The sequence below is a fragment of the Lepidochelys kempii genome, chromosome 16 (genome assembly GCF_965140285.1).
Source record: "Lepidochelys kempii isolate rLepKem1 chromosome 16, rLepKem1.hap1, whole genome shotgun sequence".
Taxonomy (NCBI): Eukaryota; Metazoa; Chordata; order Testudines; family Cheloniidae; genus Lepidochelys; species Lepidochelys kempii.
The window spans coordinates 8,173,136-8,189,641 of NC_136395.1; the positions used below are offsets into that span (position 1 = coordinate 8,173,136).

Genomic DNA, 16,506 nt, shown 5'->3' on the forward strand with positions numbered 1-16,506 from the left:
GGGAGGTGGTAGAATTTCCTTCCTTAGAGGTTTTTAAGGTCAGGCTTGACAAAGCCCTGGCTGGGATGATTTAACTGGGAATTGGTCCTGCTTTGAGCAGGGGGTTGGACTAGATGACCTTCTGGGGTCCCTTCCAACCCTGATATTCTATGATTCTCTGATTCTAGCCAGCCCCACACCCCCTGTCTCCAGCCAAGCCCTGCTGCACCCCCCTGCAGCCCTGCCCGAAGCCAGGCAGCCCCACACCTCCTGTCTCCAGCCCCGCACCCCCCTGCCCTGCCTTCAGCAAGTCCCTACCTCTAGTCAGCCCCTGCCCTGCCTCCAGCACCCCCTGCCTCCAGCTAGCCCTGCCCCACACCCCTGTCTGCAGCTGGCCCCACGTCCACTGGTGCCCTGCAGTTCCCAGGGCAGTAACCCTGCACACCTGCTTCAATGAGGGGGGCAGGGAGCAGCTGGGACCCACACGTGCACACCCTAGGGTGACCAGACAGCAAGTGTGAAAAATCAGGATGGGCGTGGGGGGGTAATAGGAGCCTATATAAGAAAAAGACCCCAAAATCGGGACTGTCCCTATAAAATCGGGACATCTGGTCACCCTAGTGCACCCCCAGGGTGTGGTGGGGACCCACACCTGTGAAACGGAGCTTGTTTCTAGCTCAGGCTCATCTTTTTAAAAAAGAACTTTAGGCAGGGTTAACGCACACCCGTATTTTCCTGGACAGGTCAGGCTTTTGGTTCTTAAATCGCTGTCCAGGAGGAAAATACGGACGTATGGTAACCCTGTTGGTACAAAAAATACATACTGGGGCACATCCCTTACATCAGAACTTTTTATAGGGAACCGTTTGTTAAGATTTTGGCAGCTCATCACTGCCTAGGGCCTCATGAGGGTAAAAAAGAAATGTTGAATGTCTACCTCATCCTCTGAGCAGCATCACCACCATCCATGCTGGTCTGTCTCGCTCATGTCTTACTGATCTTGTTTCATAAACCTTTTTTAAATGACCGTTTCAACCAAGTGTCTTTGCTCACTGGTCTCTAGTTCCCAGGATCACCTTTTTAAAAGGCAGTTAACATATTTGGTGCATCTGGCTGATTTCAAGTCACTTCTTCCTGTTCCTTACCAATCAGACTCTCCAGAGCTGCAGAGGACCCCTTTCCCAGCGAGACACTCTGATTTCACTGGGAGGGACTCAGCCAATATTCCAAGGGGTTCCTCTCTCTTTCTTGAGCTCTGCGTCTGCCCTCTCTGACCAAACATGAACCCTCATCTCCCCAGTCTGAGCCTGGTGCCCTACACACAAATCAAACTTTTACAGAGGCAGGTGGAAAACACCACATATTTTTGTTAGCAGCTCAGCCATTTCACACTTGAGATTGTTCAGAACTCTTGGATGAAGCCCAGCTAGGCTTGCTGGCTTTTGTTTTTTATTAATAATATTGCTCCCAAAGGTCCCTTTGTGCTAGGTACTGTATATACCCATGGGAAGCCATGGTCCTTGTCCCAAAGGGTTTGCAAAGTGTCATTTGAAGCGTAGAACTTGCTTTTTGCCTCAGGTTTCAAGTGTGGAGCTTTGTAAGTCTTGGTCCTCTCTGAACTAATGCTGCTACCCCACAGAACATACCAGCAAGTAATTAAACTGGGCGGAGCTGCTTCCAAGATTTGGAAGCGTGGGCTTGTCCGAGGCTAAAGCAGCAAGTCTCTGGGAGGCTCTTTGGAAGGGCTCCCAGTGTGGATGACGTCTGCTTGACCTGATTTGACTTCCCTTCTTGGAGTTTGGGTACTTTGCTCAAGCCTGGCTGCAGGAATGCACAGCTCCAGTTGTTCTGTACCCAGAGCCTGAAATGGGGCTGCCCAGAGCTTCAGCCAGTGAAGAGATTTCAGTAAGATGATGCAGCAATAGGATTGCACTGTGTCGGCAGGCTGTAGATTGGAGAGACGAGAAAGGGGAGAGGACAGAGGGAGGGAGGGAGGGGAAGGCAAAGCAAAAAATGTTCTCTTCCCTAGGATCTCCCAGCTGGAATTTGAAAGGCTGCAGAATAGGGCGGGACATCTTCCCCAACCAGATGGATTGATACAATGAAAACAGCCAGTCCCCTCGGATCTCTCATGTGAATATGCCCCACCCATCGGCAGCAGAGTGCTGCTGAGGTCGGACGGCTGATACAGAGGTGTAGCCCATGCAGCACACTGAACTTGTAGTTTTTCCTTTTCCTTAGAGGAGAACGTGGCCCATTCTTGTTGGATAGCTCCTTTGGAAATGGCCTTGGGGCTCAGTGAGGAGGCCATGTCAATGGCCAAACCAGCTAAGTGAAGTGCCACCATGCATCTGTATTATGGCTGCTCAGTGACTGGCACATGGCTCTGCCAGGCTGCAGACCGGTTTTCTTCTAAAAGTTCTGTTGGGATGGACCTTCTGCAACGCTTAGTTATTTCCTCAGACAAAACTGGGTATTGCAACATACAGTGGCTTGGAGACCTCCCTGCTTAGCAAAGGCGATGACTGAAGTGCAAACATGGACAGAAGCCAGCTGAGGACGCAGCTTAAACCCATAGGCCTCCATAACCAAGGATTGATTTACTCCTTGGCAAGCTGGACCAAAATTCTGTGGTGAGGTCCCTGCATTTTGCAATGCTCTGGTGTAGCAGAGGGGAAATTTTGAAATGGTGCATGAGCTTCATTTAAATTAAAAGGTAGAGAGCTCTAATGAATGAACTGTGATACCAGCTAACCCAGTCGGTCCAGGCGCCCCTGTGCTGTTTGTTGTGATCTTCAGTTCACATTCGTGTCGCCACGTTTCCAGTTTTCAATATGTCTCTGAGTGTTGTATGAACACAGAACTACATCAGATGCAGTAACGTGTCGGGGGAAAAGGTGGGTTTTCTGCTGGACGGTTAAAATCTCTTTCCCATTGTGCAGAAAGGCTGTTTGGGCAGGATACCAAACAGCCAGCTGCATTCCACAATCCGGAGGGATTCCCAAGAGCAGCGCCAAAGCCTCATTTGCCTTGTTGTTTCCACGCGGTGTCAGGAAAGAGAGCTGAAGGGCTGCCCTGCTTGGACAGGCTGCTTTCTGGATATTTTGAAGGCTCAGTTGCTTATCAGGGAGTTGCAGCAATATCAAAATTATTGTCCTCAGCCTCTCATGAACCTAAGTGCAGACTGCGTGTTTTCCATCTCAAAGCCAGGTCCCCGGGGCTGTGTTTTGGAGGCTTCTCTGGCAGTTGCTGTACAAAAGCTCTTGTGCTCTCCGCTCGTGCTAGGATGTCAGCTAGAGGCGGATTTGGCTGGTGTCTGCATTTCCTAGCCCCCTGCATTGGTCACTCTTAGTTGTTTCAAAAGTCTGCCCTTTCTCGTCTTCCAGAGTGTTGGGCTGTGCGTGTACCTCTGCAATGGGCTGAGCCGAATGCCTGCCCTTTCGCATTTCTCTCCTTCCTCACCATCGCAGGAGCTCATGGTCTGCTTCAGCTTTGTGCCCATCTTACTGTGGCTCTCAAGACACAGGCTCTCGTAAGATTTGCTTTGGTTGGAACCAGATTTGGGGTGGGAGTGTCGTGCTGTAGTGATGCACAGTTACCCCACTGGCACCCTGGGAGTCCACAAGTTGTACTGGGGGGTAGAAGACGGAGCCTGAGGTCATACGAGCAATTCGGACTTGCTGAAATGTCGGCTTGTATCTGTCTGCTCTTTGTTCCAGCAGGCTCTGACTTGGCACATTGTCAGAGTCTATTAACAAGCTGCACTGTGAAACAGACGCAAAGAGTGCCAGCAACAGGTGTGATAACAGGGCTCCTCCTCCAGCTGTGTGCTGTGACTCCCACCCATCAGGGTGTCTGCTGCTGGCCGTCCTAATACGGAGAGACCATCCTGCCGAGGGCATTCACACAAGGCAGCATTGTCACAGAATCAAGCCCTGCGGCAGCAGTGTGAAAACTGGGCATAGACAAACGCACCCCAAACTAGTGCAGGCCTATAAGGGTTAAAACACAGGCTCTCTCTGTCTGAGCTCAGAGGGGTCACTACTTCAGCAGCAAATTCCTTGCATGGAGCTGGCCTCTTGTGTATCCCCTCCTGCTGGGAACTGCGTTTCACTGGGGAGGTCCCATTGCAGCGCTGCAGCTGTGTACGAGGAGAGAGGGAATGCTTTGTGTAACCCTGACCTGGGGCAATGAGCATGCAGCCTACGGGCTCGCTTTTAGAACCAACTGAGACAGTTTAACAAAGCTCTGCTAAGTGCTGGTTGACTGTAAGAGGACTGCAGAGGCATGAGACTCCTGCTGCTACCGCAGCTCTCTCTAAAGCAGAGTGAAAGGACTCGGAAAGCTGCATGGGCGAGTTTGGAGAAGCCCTCTGTAGCATACGTGCTAGAGAGCTCTGCAGGCCATATGTCTCAGCAGCAGCTTCAGTCTCTCTCTCTCTGGGGTCCAGGCTGGCTCATCTGTCACTGTAGTACTGGAGTGTTGCCCACAAGTAAATATGATGACAACCATCTCTCTCCCTTCCCTGCCCCCGGGGGACAGGCTTAGATGCTCTGGCTTTTTCCTATAACTCCAGAAGTATGAGAATGAGGGTCTGGTGTGGGAAGGCTTGGCTGAGAAGTGGGGGTTGTATTTAGCTCTCAGTGCAGCCAGATTGGCGATCTCTCCCGTATCAGCTGGCAGTGAGCATTCTGCATTTAGTCTGGCTCCTGTCATGGTTCTGTTTCCTGGGTTCACAAGCCCCCTGTAACATGCTGCTGGGGTACCCAGAGCTGGGACTGTTGTGTTACCCCTCTGCTGCAGCAAGAGGGAACTTTGTTGGCCGTTAGACTGTGTGTCAGCTCCCTGCCACACCAGCCTGTCTGCCTCCCCAGCAAACCCCTCTAGGCTCTCCTGGCCCTGACCTCACCTAGCAGGTAACAGCCAGGGAACTCCTGCCCCCGAGCTCCTCAGAGCTGTTTCTCTGCAGGGCAGAGCCCCTGCCACGGTGCAGTCACAGAAGATAGGAACTTCGCTGCTCTGTTAGAGTCGCTACGCCACAGCTTATTAATGTACCTGGGTAAACACACCTTCCCCTCAAGCCCAGCACTGACCTGGTTCATAGTAAAAGTGAAACAAGTTTATTAACCAAAGAGCCTGGTCAGGTGATACCAAGGAAAAGGGATAAAGGCAGAGACGGTTACAAGCACATAAAAGTGACAATGCGCATCTAAATGTCTAAACCGTAACCCAGCAAGATCCAGTCGGTGTTCAGGATGGTTTCTGTCACCCCCGTCTCCTTTCCAGCTTTCCACAGGCCAGCCTGGCCAGGGCCGAAGACAGCGATCGGATCGCTTGGTTTCTTTGTCTCCTGAGGTGATGGATAAAAATGGAGTCTCCTGTGTCTCTCAGGGGTGCAGGGGACATGTTAATTGTGGGTCTTGAGTTCAGTTGCAGGATAATCCCCACTGATTTAGCTCCATGGCTTTGTGTGCTGCTAATCTGTACATTGAGGGAAACCCACATTCCTTTGTCTAGGACAGTGGGCTCCAAAGTGGGGTGCGCACGACCATCCCTGGGGGTGTGCGGCAGGAGGAGCGCGGCCGAAGGAGGGCCGCGGGCACGGCCGCAGAAGCGCTTCCGGACCTTTGATACTTTGGCAGCACGCCGGCGGCAGCTCGGCTCTCCCCGCCCCATCTTTGGCGGCACGCCGGCGGCAGCTCTCTGAGCCCACCAAAAAATTTGTTGTGAGAACCCCAGCATTACAGCACACCTTCAAAAAGCAAGAGGGGGGAAAAATCAATCCTAGGGCCGTCTGTGCTACATATTTCCACCCAGATGCATGGCTAGGCCTGTGAGTTAAACAAGACGCTGTCAGTCGGCTCTCTGTTGCAATGCAAGAGTGCAGACTGGCTTGGCTTTTCCCTGGGACTACATGGGCCCTGTTTCCTGAGCAGGAGAGCAGCTATATGTTGTGGTTTTACTACATTGTATTCAAAGTTTGGCCTGTGTCCAGGCAGAGTCCGGGCCTCGAGCCAACAGAGCAGCCCTTAGGGAATGCATTGGAGCAAGGAGTGGGGGAGAGCAGAGGAATCCAAGAGGACAGATTTGCCTAGAAAACAGCTTCGTTTCCATCTGGTCCGTCTGGAGTTGCCATAGGAACAGCAGTGACAAAGGCAGGGTGTGGGGAGGAGTTCGTCAAGTTTGAACATATCGTGTTCTGGCGGAAAGCTGGAGCCCAGCTGGCTAAATGGAGTTAGTTCAGTGGTTCCCTCTGGTGAAGAGACCCTGAGCTGGGCAGGTAGGGCCTTTTCCAGGTACTTGGCTTTAGAGTGTCCGTTAACTAACTCTCTCTCTCTCCCTCTCTTCCCACCCCTCTTTGCTGCTCGAACTTTTGCGCTAAGTGTTTCTGTTGGTAGCTAAAATGCAGATGGCTCATATTTCACAATAAAGCTGTAATAGCCTGTCATGTTTGGTGAAAATAGCCTTTTCTTCCAAATATTGTAACTCTGGGCGGTGAAAGGTTTCCTTATTGTGCTGGGGCGTCCAGCTGGGCCCAAAGCACAATTCTCTCGTGCTGTCACATGAAGATTTGGAGATGCATGGAGATGCCATTCAGTCAGGAGCCCACTGGATTTGCACAGTCTCTTGCTTAGTGGAAATGTGAGGCTGGATGGCCCACGTTCAGTGGGACATGCTCGGGCCTCAGCTATACTTAGAATCTCCTGTGCCTGGTGGGAGATGAGGCAACCCATTTCCCCCCACAGCTGTCTATCCAGAGCAAGATGTTTGACTTCATTGTAAGCTGTTCCCATGATGGCAGCATTAGAACATAAGAACGGCCATACTGGGTCAGACCAAAGGTCCCTCAGGCCCAGTATCCTGTCCTCTGACAGTGGCCAATGGCAGGTGCCCCAAAGGGAATGAACAGACAGGTTATCATCAAGTGATCCATGCCCTGTCACCCAATCCCAGCTTCTGGCAAACGGAGGCTAGAGACACCATTCCTGCCCATCCTGGCTAATAGCTATTGATGGATCTATCTTCCATGAATCTATCTAGCTCCCTTTTGAACCCTGTTATAGAATATCACAACACCCTCTGGCAAGGAGTTCCAGAGGTTGACAGAGTGTTGCATGAAAAAATACAATCTTGTGTTTGTTTTAAACCAGCTACCTATTAATTTCATTTGGTGGCCCCTTGTTCTTGTGTTATGAGAAGGAGTAAATAACACTTCCTTATTTATTTTCTCTATACCACTCATGATTTTATAGACCTCTGTCATATCCCCCATTAGTTGCTTCTTTTCCAAGCTGAAAAGTCTCAGTCTTATTAATCTTTCCTCATACGGAAGCCGTTCTATACCCTTAATTTTTGTTGCCCTTTTCTGAAGCTTTTCCAATTCCAATATATCTTTTTTGAGATGGGGCGACCACATATGCATGCCGTATTCAAGGTGTGAGCATACCATGGTTTTATATAGAGGCAATATGATATTTTCTGTCTTATTATCTATCCCTTTCTTGATGATTCCCAACATTCTGTTCGCTTTTTTGACTGCTGCTGCACATTGAGTGGATGATTTCAGAGAACTATCCACAGTGACTCCCAGATCTTTCTTGAGTGGTAACAGCTAATTTAGACCCCATCATTGTATATGTATAGTTAGGATTATGTTTTCCAACGTGCATTACTTTGCATTTATCAACATTAAATTTCATCTGCCATTTTGTTGCCCAGTCACCCAGTTTTGTGAGATCCTTTTGTAGCTCTTCACAGTCTGCCTGGGACTTACAAAACTACTCAAGATAGTTATCATCTGCAAATTTTGCCATCTCACTGTTTACCCCTTTTTCCAGATCGTTTATGAATCTGTTAAATAGGACTGGGCCCAGTACAGACCCCTGGGGGACACCACTATTTACCTCTCTCTGTTCTGAAAACTGACCATTTATTCCTACCCTTTGTTTCCTATCTTTTAACCAGTTACCAATCCATGAGAGAACCTTATCCCATGACTGCTTATTTTGCTTAAGAGCCTTTGGTGAGGGACCTTGTCAAAGGCTTTCTGAAAATCTAAATACACTATATCCACCTGATCTCCTTTGTCCGCATGCTTGTTGACCCCCTCAAAGAATTCTATTAGATTGGTGAGGCATGATTTCCCTTTGCAAAAACCATGTTGACTTTTTCCCAACAAATTATGTTCATCTGTGTGTCTGACAATTTTGTTCTTTATGATAGTGTCAACTAGTTTGCCTGGTACTGAAGTGAGGCTTACTGGCCTGTAGTTGCCAGGGTCACCTCTGGAGCCCTTTTTAAAAATTGGTGTCACATTAGCTGTCCACCAGTCATTTGGTACAGGAGCTGATTTAAATAATAGGTGACAGATGACAGTTCTGCAATTTCACATTTGAGTTCCTTCAGAACTCTTGGGTGAATACCATCAGGTCCTGGAGACTTATTACTGTTTAGTTTATCAATTTGTTCCAAAACCTCCTCTAATGACACCTCAATTTGGGACAGTTCCTCAGATCTGTCACCCAAAAAGAATGGCTCAGGTTTAGGAATCTCCCTCACATCCTCAACAGTGAAGATCGATTCAAAGAATTCATTTAGTTTCTCTGCAATGGCCTTATTGTCTTTGAGTGCTCCTTTAGCATCTCGATTGTCCAGTGGCCCCACTGGTTGTTTAGCAGGGTTTCTGCTTCTGATGTATTTTAAAAAAAATTTTGCTATTACTTTTGGAGTCTTTGGCTAGCTGTTCTTTAAATTCTTTTTTGGTCTTTCTAATTATATTTTACACTTCATTTCCCAGAATTTATGCTCTTTTCTATTTTCCTCATTAGGATTTATCTTCGACTTTTTAATGGAAGCCATTTTGTCTCACTGCTTCTTTTACTTTGTTGTTTAACCATTGTGGCTCTTTTTTGGTTCTCTTACTATGTTTTTTAAATTGGGGTATACTTTTAAGTTGAGCCTTTTTTATGGTGTCTTTAAAAAGTTTCCATGCAGCTTGCAAGGATTTTACTTTTGGTACTGTATCTTTTAATTTCTGTTTCACTAAGCTCCTCATTTTTGTGTCATTCCCCTTTCTGAAATTAAATGCTACAGTGTTGGGCCGCTGTGGAGTTTTCCCCGCCACAGGAATGTTAAATTTAATTATATTATGGTCACTATTACCAAGTGGTCCAGCCATAGTCACCTCTTGGACCTGATCCTGTGCTCCACCTAGGACCAAATCAAGAATTGCCTCTCCTCTTGTGGGTTCCAGGACTAGCTGCTCCAAGAAGCAGTCATTTAAGGTGTCAAGAAACTTTATCTCAACATCCCTTCCTGAGGTGACATGTACCCCGTCAATATGGGGATAGTTGGAAATCCCCCATTATTATTATTGAGTTTTTTATTTTAATAGCCTCTCTAATCTCTCTGAGCATTTCACAGTCACTATCACCATCCTGGTTAGGTGGTCTGTAGCATAGCCCTACTGCTATATTCTTATTTTTCAACCATGGAATTACTATCCATAGATATTCTATAGTACAATTTAGTTCATTTCGGATTTTTACTTCATTTGATTCTACGCTTTCTTTCACATATAATGCCACTCCCGCACCAGCGCGACCGGTTCTGTCCTTCCGATATATTTTGTACCCTGGTATTACTGTGTCCTATAGATTATCCTCATTCCACCAGGTTTCTGTGATGCCTATTATATCAATATCCTCATTTAATACTAGGCACTCTAGTTCACCCATCTTATTATTTAGCCTTCTAGCATTGGTATATAAGCATTTTTAAAACTTGTCATTTTTTGTCTGTCCCCTATTGCATGACGTAATTGAATGGGACTTCTTTTCATTTGACTGTTTCTCATCAGATCCTCCCTGTATTTTATCATTTTCCATCCTCTCCTCCTTATTAGGACATAGGGAATCTCCATTTATAGATCCTCCCCTAAGGGATGTTCGAACCACATGCTCCTCCGCATCTGTTGGCTTTCCCCCAGCCCTTTTCAGTCATCCTGCAATAGGTCCTCCATGCTTTCTCTGCCCTCCAGGGGGAATTCAATCTAAGGTGTGCTTCTGCCCTGGGGTAGTCTGATGACATGGCCAAACCACTGTAGCTGTCTCTGTCCAATTATTGAGTCCACAGTCGTCTGCTCCATGTGATTGGCGCAGCACTTCCACATTGGTTACATGATCTCGCCAATGAATTCCCAAGATTCTTCTTAAACAACGCTGGCAGAATGCATATAGCTTCCTGTTGTGCATTTCCATGATCGGCCACATTTCGGAGGCATGCAGTAGTGTTAGAAGGATAACTGTGTTGTGCAATCTCATTTTAGTGTGTAGATGTATCTTCGTACTCTTCCAGATGTTTGACAAATTGGACAATGATCTACTGGCTTTACCATTTATTGCCTTCACTTCCTTAGTGAGCTGGCGATTAGCAGATATTGTACTTCCAAGATAGACAAAGTCATAAACTCTTCCATACTCTCTTCCATCAATCACACATCTGTCAGTATTGACAGCATTCTCTCCTGTTCGCATGGTCTTGGCCTTCTGTATAATGATACAATCTCCCACTTTAGCAGCTTCTGCTTTCATGCTCATAACGAGTTTTTTCCTTCCATCCAAGTTGGTATCCAATGACTGTATCATCCGCAAAATGTCTTGTAGCTTATCTCTTGCCCAAACAACACCAGTGTCCTCAGCAGCAGAGGCCACTCATAGACTTTAAGGTCAGAAGGGACCATTATGATCATCTAGTCTGACCTCCTGCACAATGCAGGCCACAGAATCTCACCCACCCACTCCTGTAACAAACCCCTGACCTATGTCTGAGCTATTAAAGTCCTCAACTCGTGGCTTAAAGACTTCAAGGTGCAGAGAATCCTCCAGCAAGTGATCCATGCTCCACGCTGCAGGGGAAGGTGAAAATCCCCCAGGGCCTCTGCCAATCTGCCCTGGGGGAAAATTCCTTCCCGACCCCACATATGGCGATCAGCTAAACCCTGAGCATGTGGGCAAGACTTACCAGCCAGACACCCAGGAAAGAGTTCTCTGCAGTAACTCAGATCCCACCCTATCTAGTGTTCCATCAGAGGCCACTGGGCATATTTACTGCTAATAGTCAAAGATCAATTAATTGCCAAAATTCGGCTATCCCATCATATTATATCCCCTCCATAAACTTATCAAGCTTAGTCTTGAAGCCAGATATGTCTTTTGCCTCCACTGCTCCCCTTGGAAGGCTATTCCAGAACTTCACTCCTCTGATGGTTAGAAACCTTTGTCTAATTTCAAGTCTAAACTTCCTGATGGCCAGTTTATATCCATTTGTTCTTGTGTCCACATTGGTACTGAGCTTAAATAATTCCTCTCCCTCTCCGGTATTTATCCCTCTGATATATTTATAGAGAGCAATCATATCTCCTCTCAACCTTCTTTTGGTTAGGCTAACCAAGCCAAGCTCTTTGAGTCTCCTTTCATAAGACAGGTTTTCCATTCCTCGGATCATCCTGTTCCAGTTTGAATTCATCCTTCTTAAACATGGGAGACCAGAACTGCACACAGTATTCCAGGTGAGGTCTCGCCAGTGCCTTGTATACCGGTACTAACACCTCCTTATCTCTACTGGAAATACCTTGCCTGATGCACCCCAAGATTGCATTAGCTTTTTTCACGGCCATATCACATTGGCGGCTCATAGTCATCCTGTGATCAACCAATACTCCGAGGTCCTTCTCCTCCTCTGTTACTTCCAAGTGATGCCTCCCCAGTTTATAACAAAAATTCTTGATCTTAATCCCTAAATGCATGACCTTGCACTTTTTACTATTAAATTTCATCCTATTACCATTACTCCAGTTTACAAGGTCATCGAGATCTTCATGTATGATATCCTGGTCCCTCTCTGTATTGACAATACCTCCCAGCTTCGTGTCATCCGCAAACATTATTAGCACATTTCCACTTTTTGTGCCAAGGTCAGTAATAAAATGATTAAATAAGATTGGTCCCCAAACCAATCCCTTAGGAATTCCACTAGTAACCTCCTTCCAGCCTGACAGTTCACCTTTCAGTGTGACCCATTGTAGCCTCCCCTTTAACCAGTTCCTTATCCACCATTCAATTTTCATATTAATCCCCATCTTTTCCAATTTAGCTAATAATTCCCCATGTGGCACCGTATCAAACGCCTTACTGAAATCGAGGTAAATTAGATCCACTGTGTTTCCTTTGTCTAAAAAAAATCTGCTACCTTCTCAAAAAAGGAGATCAGGTTGGTTTGGCATGATCTACCTTTTGTAAAACCATTTTGTATTTTGTCCCAATTACGATTAACCTCAATGTCCTTAACTACTTTCTCCTTCAAAAATTTTTCCAAGACCTTGCATACTACAGATGTCAAACTAACAGGCCTGTAGTTACCCGGATCACTTTTTTTTTCCTTTCTTAAAAATAGGAACTATGTTAGCAATTCTCCAGTCATATGGTACAACCCCGAGTTTACAGATTCATTAAAAATTCTTGCTAATGGGCTTGCAATTTCATGTGCCAATTCCTTTAATATTCTTGGATGAAGATTATCTGGGGCCCCCCCATTTAGTCCCATTAAGCTGTTCGAGTTTGGTTTCTACCTCGGATGTGGTAATATCTATCTTCATATCCTCATTCCCATTTGTCATCCGACAATTATCCCTAAGCTCCCCATTAGCCTCATTAAAAACTGAGGCAAAGTATTTGTTTAGATATTGGACCATGCCTAAATTATCCTTAACCTCCACTCCATCCTCAGTGTTTAGCGGTCCCACTGCTTTCTTTGTTTTCTTCTTATTGATATGGCTGTAGAACCTTTTACTGTTGATTTCAATTCCCTTTGCAAGGTCCAACTCTACATGGCTTTTGGCCTTTCTCATTTTATCCCTACATGTTCTGACCTCAATAAGGTAGCTTTCCTTGCTGATCCCAGCAAGCATGCCCTGTTTTGATTTGCATCATGATGCCATCTGTTAGCAAGCTTACTTAAATATCTTGATCAGTCACTTTACCATGTGTTAATGCCACTTCTTGAGAACAAGGTGAATTAATTGAAAGTTGAGCCTCTAAATCAGTTGGAATCTTCTAGAAAGAACATTGTATGTGTATCTTTATTAGTATATCAGGCCGTCAGTGTACATGGCAGTTTGCCAAGCACATTAAACAAGTTCAAAGACACAGTCCTTCACATGTGGAGCTTACAAGCTAAATTGACCAGACAAACATACAGAAATTACCTCTGAAGGGAGTGGGGGAGGGAGAGGAGGATTCCCAATCATTAAACCTCCTCCCCCAGCACAAAGAGACTAGATGCACAGCTATGAGGCTGCTTGAAAAATTGGCCTGCCGCATTTAAAAATGCCTTTTTTTCTTCTATAGCTGCTAGATTTGTTTTATTTCTGGGACATTTCATTTTTCTTTTCTTTTTGTAGTTGTTCAGTTTTGACTGACATTCCCATTTAAATGCTAACCTAGCATCACTAACAAAAGTAAGAATAATTATTCTTTCCTTTTTTAGAATTTGATTTCATTGTGTTTCACATTTTTCTGAGTAAAATAACTCCATTAAGTAGGTTGTGTTTTGTAAAGTAGCCATAAGTATCTGAGGCTTAAGCCTATTGGAAACCAGAAAGTCTTTTGTTACTGTTCTAATAAGTTAGTGCTTTAAAATGTTGGGCTATTTTTTACATTATTTGACATTATTTGACCAATAATTGATCGCTTATTTTCGGACCGGCCAATGCCCAGCCCTAGCTGGGATTGTGCAAAATTTCACGTGGAGCCAGGGCACCATGAGCAGTGAGTGGCAGCCCAGACTATCTGCCCTGAGTATGTACCCAAGGGATCTGGATGGGTTTGTACTCAGGGCAGCTGGCCCATGTCGCTGCTGTCCATGCTACTGCAACTACACTTTTTTAAGTGCGCTTGTCCAAGTCGAGCTAGCACAGGTATATCTAGGCGAGCCGGGAATCACACCCCCAGCTTCAAGGGTAGCTGAAATCTCAGACACACACTGTTCCGTCTCTTAGCAATTCAATCTTATTCAATCACAGTCAGCAATTCCTACAGCAGATCCTTGAGAAAAATATCTAGGGTTGATTTAAAAATTGCCAGTGATAGAGAATCCACTACGTCCCTTGGTAAGTTGTTCCGATGGTTAATTACGTTCACTGTTAAAAATATATGTGCCTCCTTTCTACTCAGAAACCCATGAAAACTAAATACCACCCATTGGGGTGCCTCTAGGAGCCAGTAATACTTCCCCACTCTCAAACACTCCAGTGTAGCGTAGACACTTCCTGCTTCGATGGAGTGGGTTTTTCCATCCAAGTAGTTAATTCACCTCTCTAAGAAGTGGTCGATGGGTCATCAGAAGAATTCTTCTGTTGACTTAGCTGTACCTGTAGTGGAGGCTAAGTTGACATAAGCACGGCACTCGGGATGCAAAATTTTTCACAGCCCAGAGCAATATAGTAAGGTTGATCTAATTTTTAGGTGTAGACTAGGCCTCTGGTTGCGTATAACAAAGACAATTTTTATTAGGGGGAGAGGGAACACAACATTAATTTGGGAAAACACTACAACAGTGGTTCAAAAGTATGCAAACAATAAGTAAAACCACACACCCTCAATATCTTGGGCAGTGTCCTTTGCCTCAGCTTGCAGTGTGACAGAACAATAGATGAGAGTCCCTTCAGTACACCATTTCCAGTTTCTCTCTGGTGTACTCCACTCACGGTTTGTTGTCCGAGGTCATTGAAGCCCCAGAGTGCAAGGGGGCATTCAGGCTGGTTCACTTCCAGCCCTGGAGGAGGGTGGGGAGCTGGAGGGAGGGAGTGATGCTGCCAGTTGCCATTGTTGATTTTACGGCTGCTCTGCTGCATCCTTTGGTCCAGTCTGGCCCTACGGTGTCATAACCACCTGCCTCAGCTATTAACAGTCAGAGCTGCTGCGGCGTCTCTCACCACACTGCCTTTATCCACCATGCCATGAGCCAAGGTTCCACTGCCCAGCCAGGTTCTCAGTCATCTCCGCTATAGTGATTTCTCGGGGTCTTAAATGCTTCGCTGCTGCCTCTGCTTCCTTGTTTTCATCGCAGTGCTGTCCACACCACTGGGGCTAAGGCTGAGCCCCCTGGACCTACCGATCACCAGAAGAGACAAGACACTCGGTTGAAGCCACTGATCTGTCTTTAAACACTGGAGGGGGAGGATCAAATGGACTCTCACGTAGCATCCTCAGTGCAGAGGAGAAACAGCTTCCCCGCCCCCTCTGACTTTCACTTGAATTGCTGCCCCCACATTCAGTGAGTGAGGTTATTCTTACGGTAACCGCTCAACAAGGGCATGTCAATTATAGGTCTGCTTCCCTTTAGTCATGCAGGAAGGATAACAAAATTTCATTACCCCTGCATCCAAGACTTAAGTGAATTTTAATCCAAAACAGCCAAAATTAATCTCCTTGGCAAAGCAGATGTGTCTGTTGGTCACCTGGGCAAAATAGATGTGTCTATGCAAATAAAGTCTGCCCATGAGGTAGTTTCCTCCAGTTCATCAGTATATGGCAGCAGAAAGCTCATTCAGACGACTGCCTTATATTAGCAGGTTAAGATAACTTGCATCCAAGAGTATTAAAAGAGCCAGCTGAGGAATTGGCGGGACCATTAATTTTGATTTTCAATAAGTCTTGGAGCACTGGGGAAGTTCCAGTAGAAGAAAGCTCATATTGTGCCAATTTTTTAAAAAGGGTAAGTGGGATGACTGGAATAATTGGATAGATTAAAAACTGGCTGACTGATACGTCTCAAAATTGAATTGTAAACAGGGAATCATTATCGGGTGGGAGTGGTTCCAGGGGGGTCCATATGCTATTTAACATTTTTATCAGTGGCCTGGAAGAAAACATAAAATCATCACTGATGAAGTTTGCAGATGACCCAAAAATCGGCGGAGTGGTAAATAATGAATGCAGACCAATCTGGATCGCTTGGTAAACTGGTCACAAGCAAACAATATATGTTTTAATATTGCTAGAGGTAAATGTTTACCTTTAGGAATAAAGAGTGTAGACCACACTTGTAGGATGAGTGACTCTGTCATGGGAAGCAGGGATTCTGGAAAAGGTTTGAGGATTGTGGTGGATAATCAGCTGAACACGAGCTAAGAGTGCAATGCTGTGGCCAAAAGAGCTAGTGCAATGCTAGGATGTGTAAGCAGGGAAACTCAAGTAGGAGTAGAGAGATTATTTCGCCTCTGTATTTTGCACTGGTGTGTCCACTGCTTGAATGGTGTGTCCAGTTCTAGTGTTTTTCTGTGTGAGTTTAAGATAAGAAATCTTCATATAATAAAACCACGTGGTTAGTTGTAATGGTATGATATGTGGAGATGCCACTGATTTATGACAAGACTGAGTGATAGCTGTGCAGATCATGAGGGTAGGCTACAAGTTATTTTGATTTCATCATACTGTATAATTTAGGGGTGTAGATTTTATTTTTGTT

At 45.8% G+C, this 16,506-nt stretch overlaps 1 protein-coding gene across 5 annotated transcripts in view; it reads left to right on the forward strand.

The window, feature by feature from the left end:
• The window catches only part of LOC140899145 (discoidin domain-containing receptor 2), a 158,698-nt gene that overhangs the window by 40,578 nt on the left and 101,614 nt on the right, over positions 1-16,506 (forward strand). The window contains exon 1 of one of the 5 annotated variants that reach the window (XM_073314067.2): positions 6,161-6,259. The exons of the other annotated variants lie outside the window; for them this stretch is intronic. The gene's annotated coding sequence lies outside the window, so the exon portion shown is untranslated. Of the gene's footprint in view, positions 1-6,160; positions 6,260-16,506 lie in introns of those variants that run through there. 5 annotated transcript variants of the gene reach the window in all.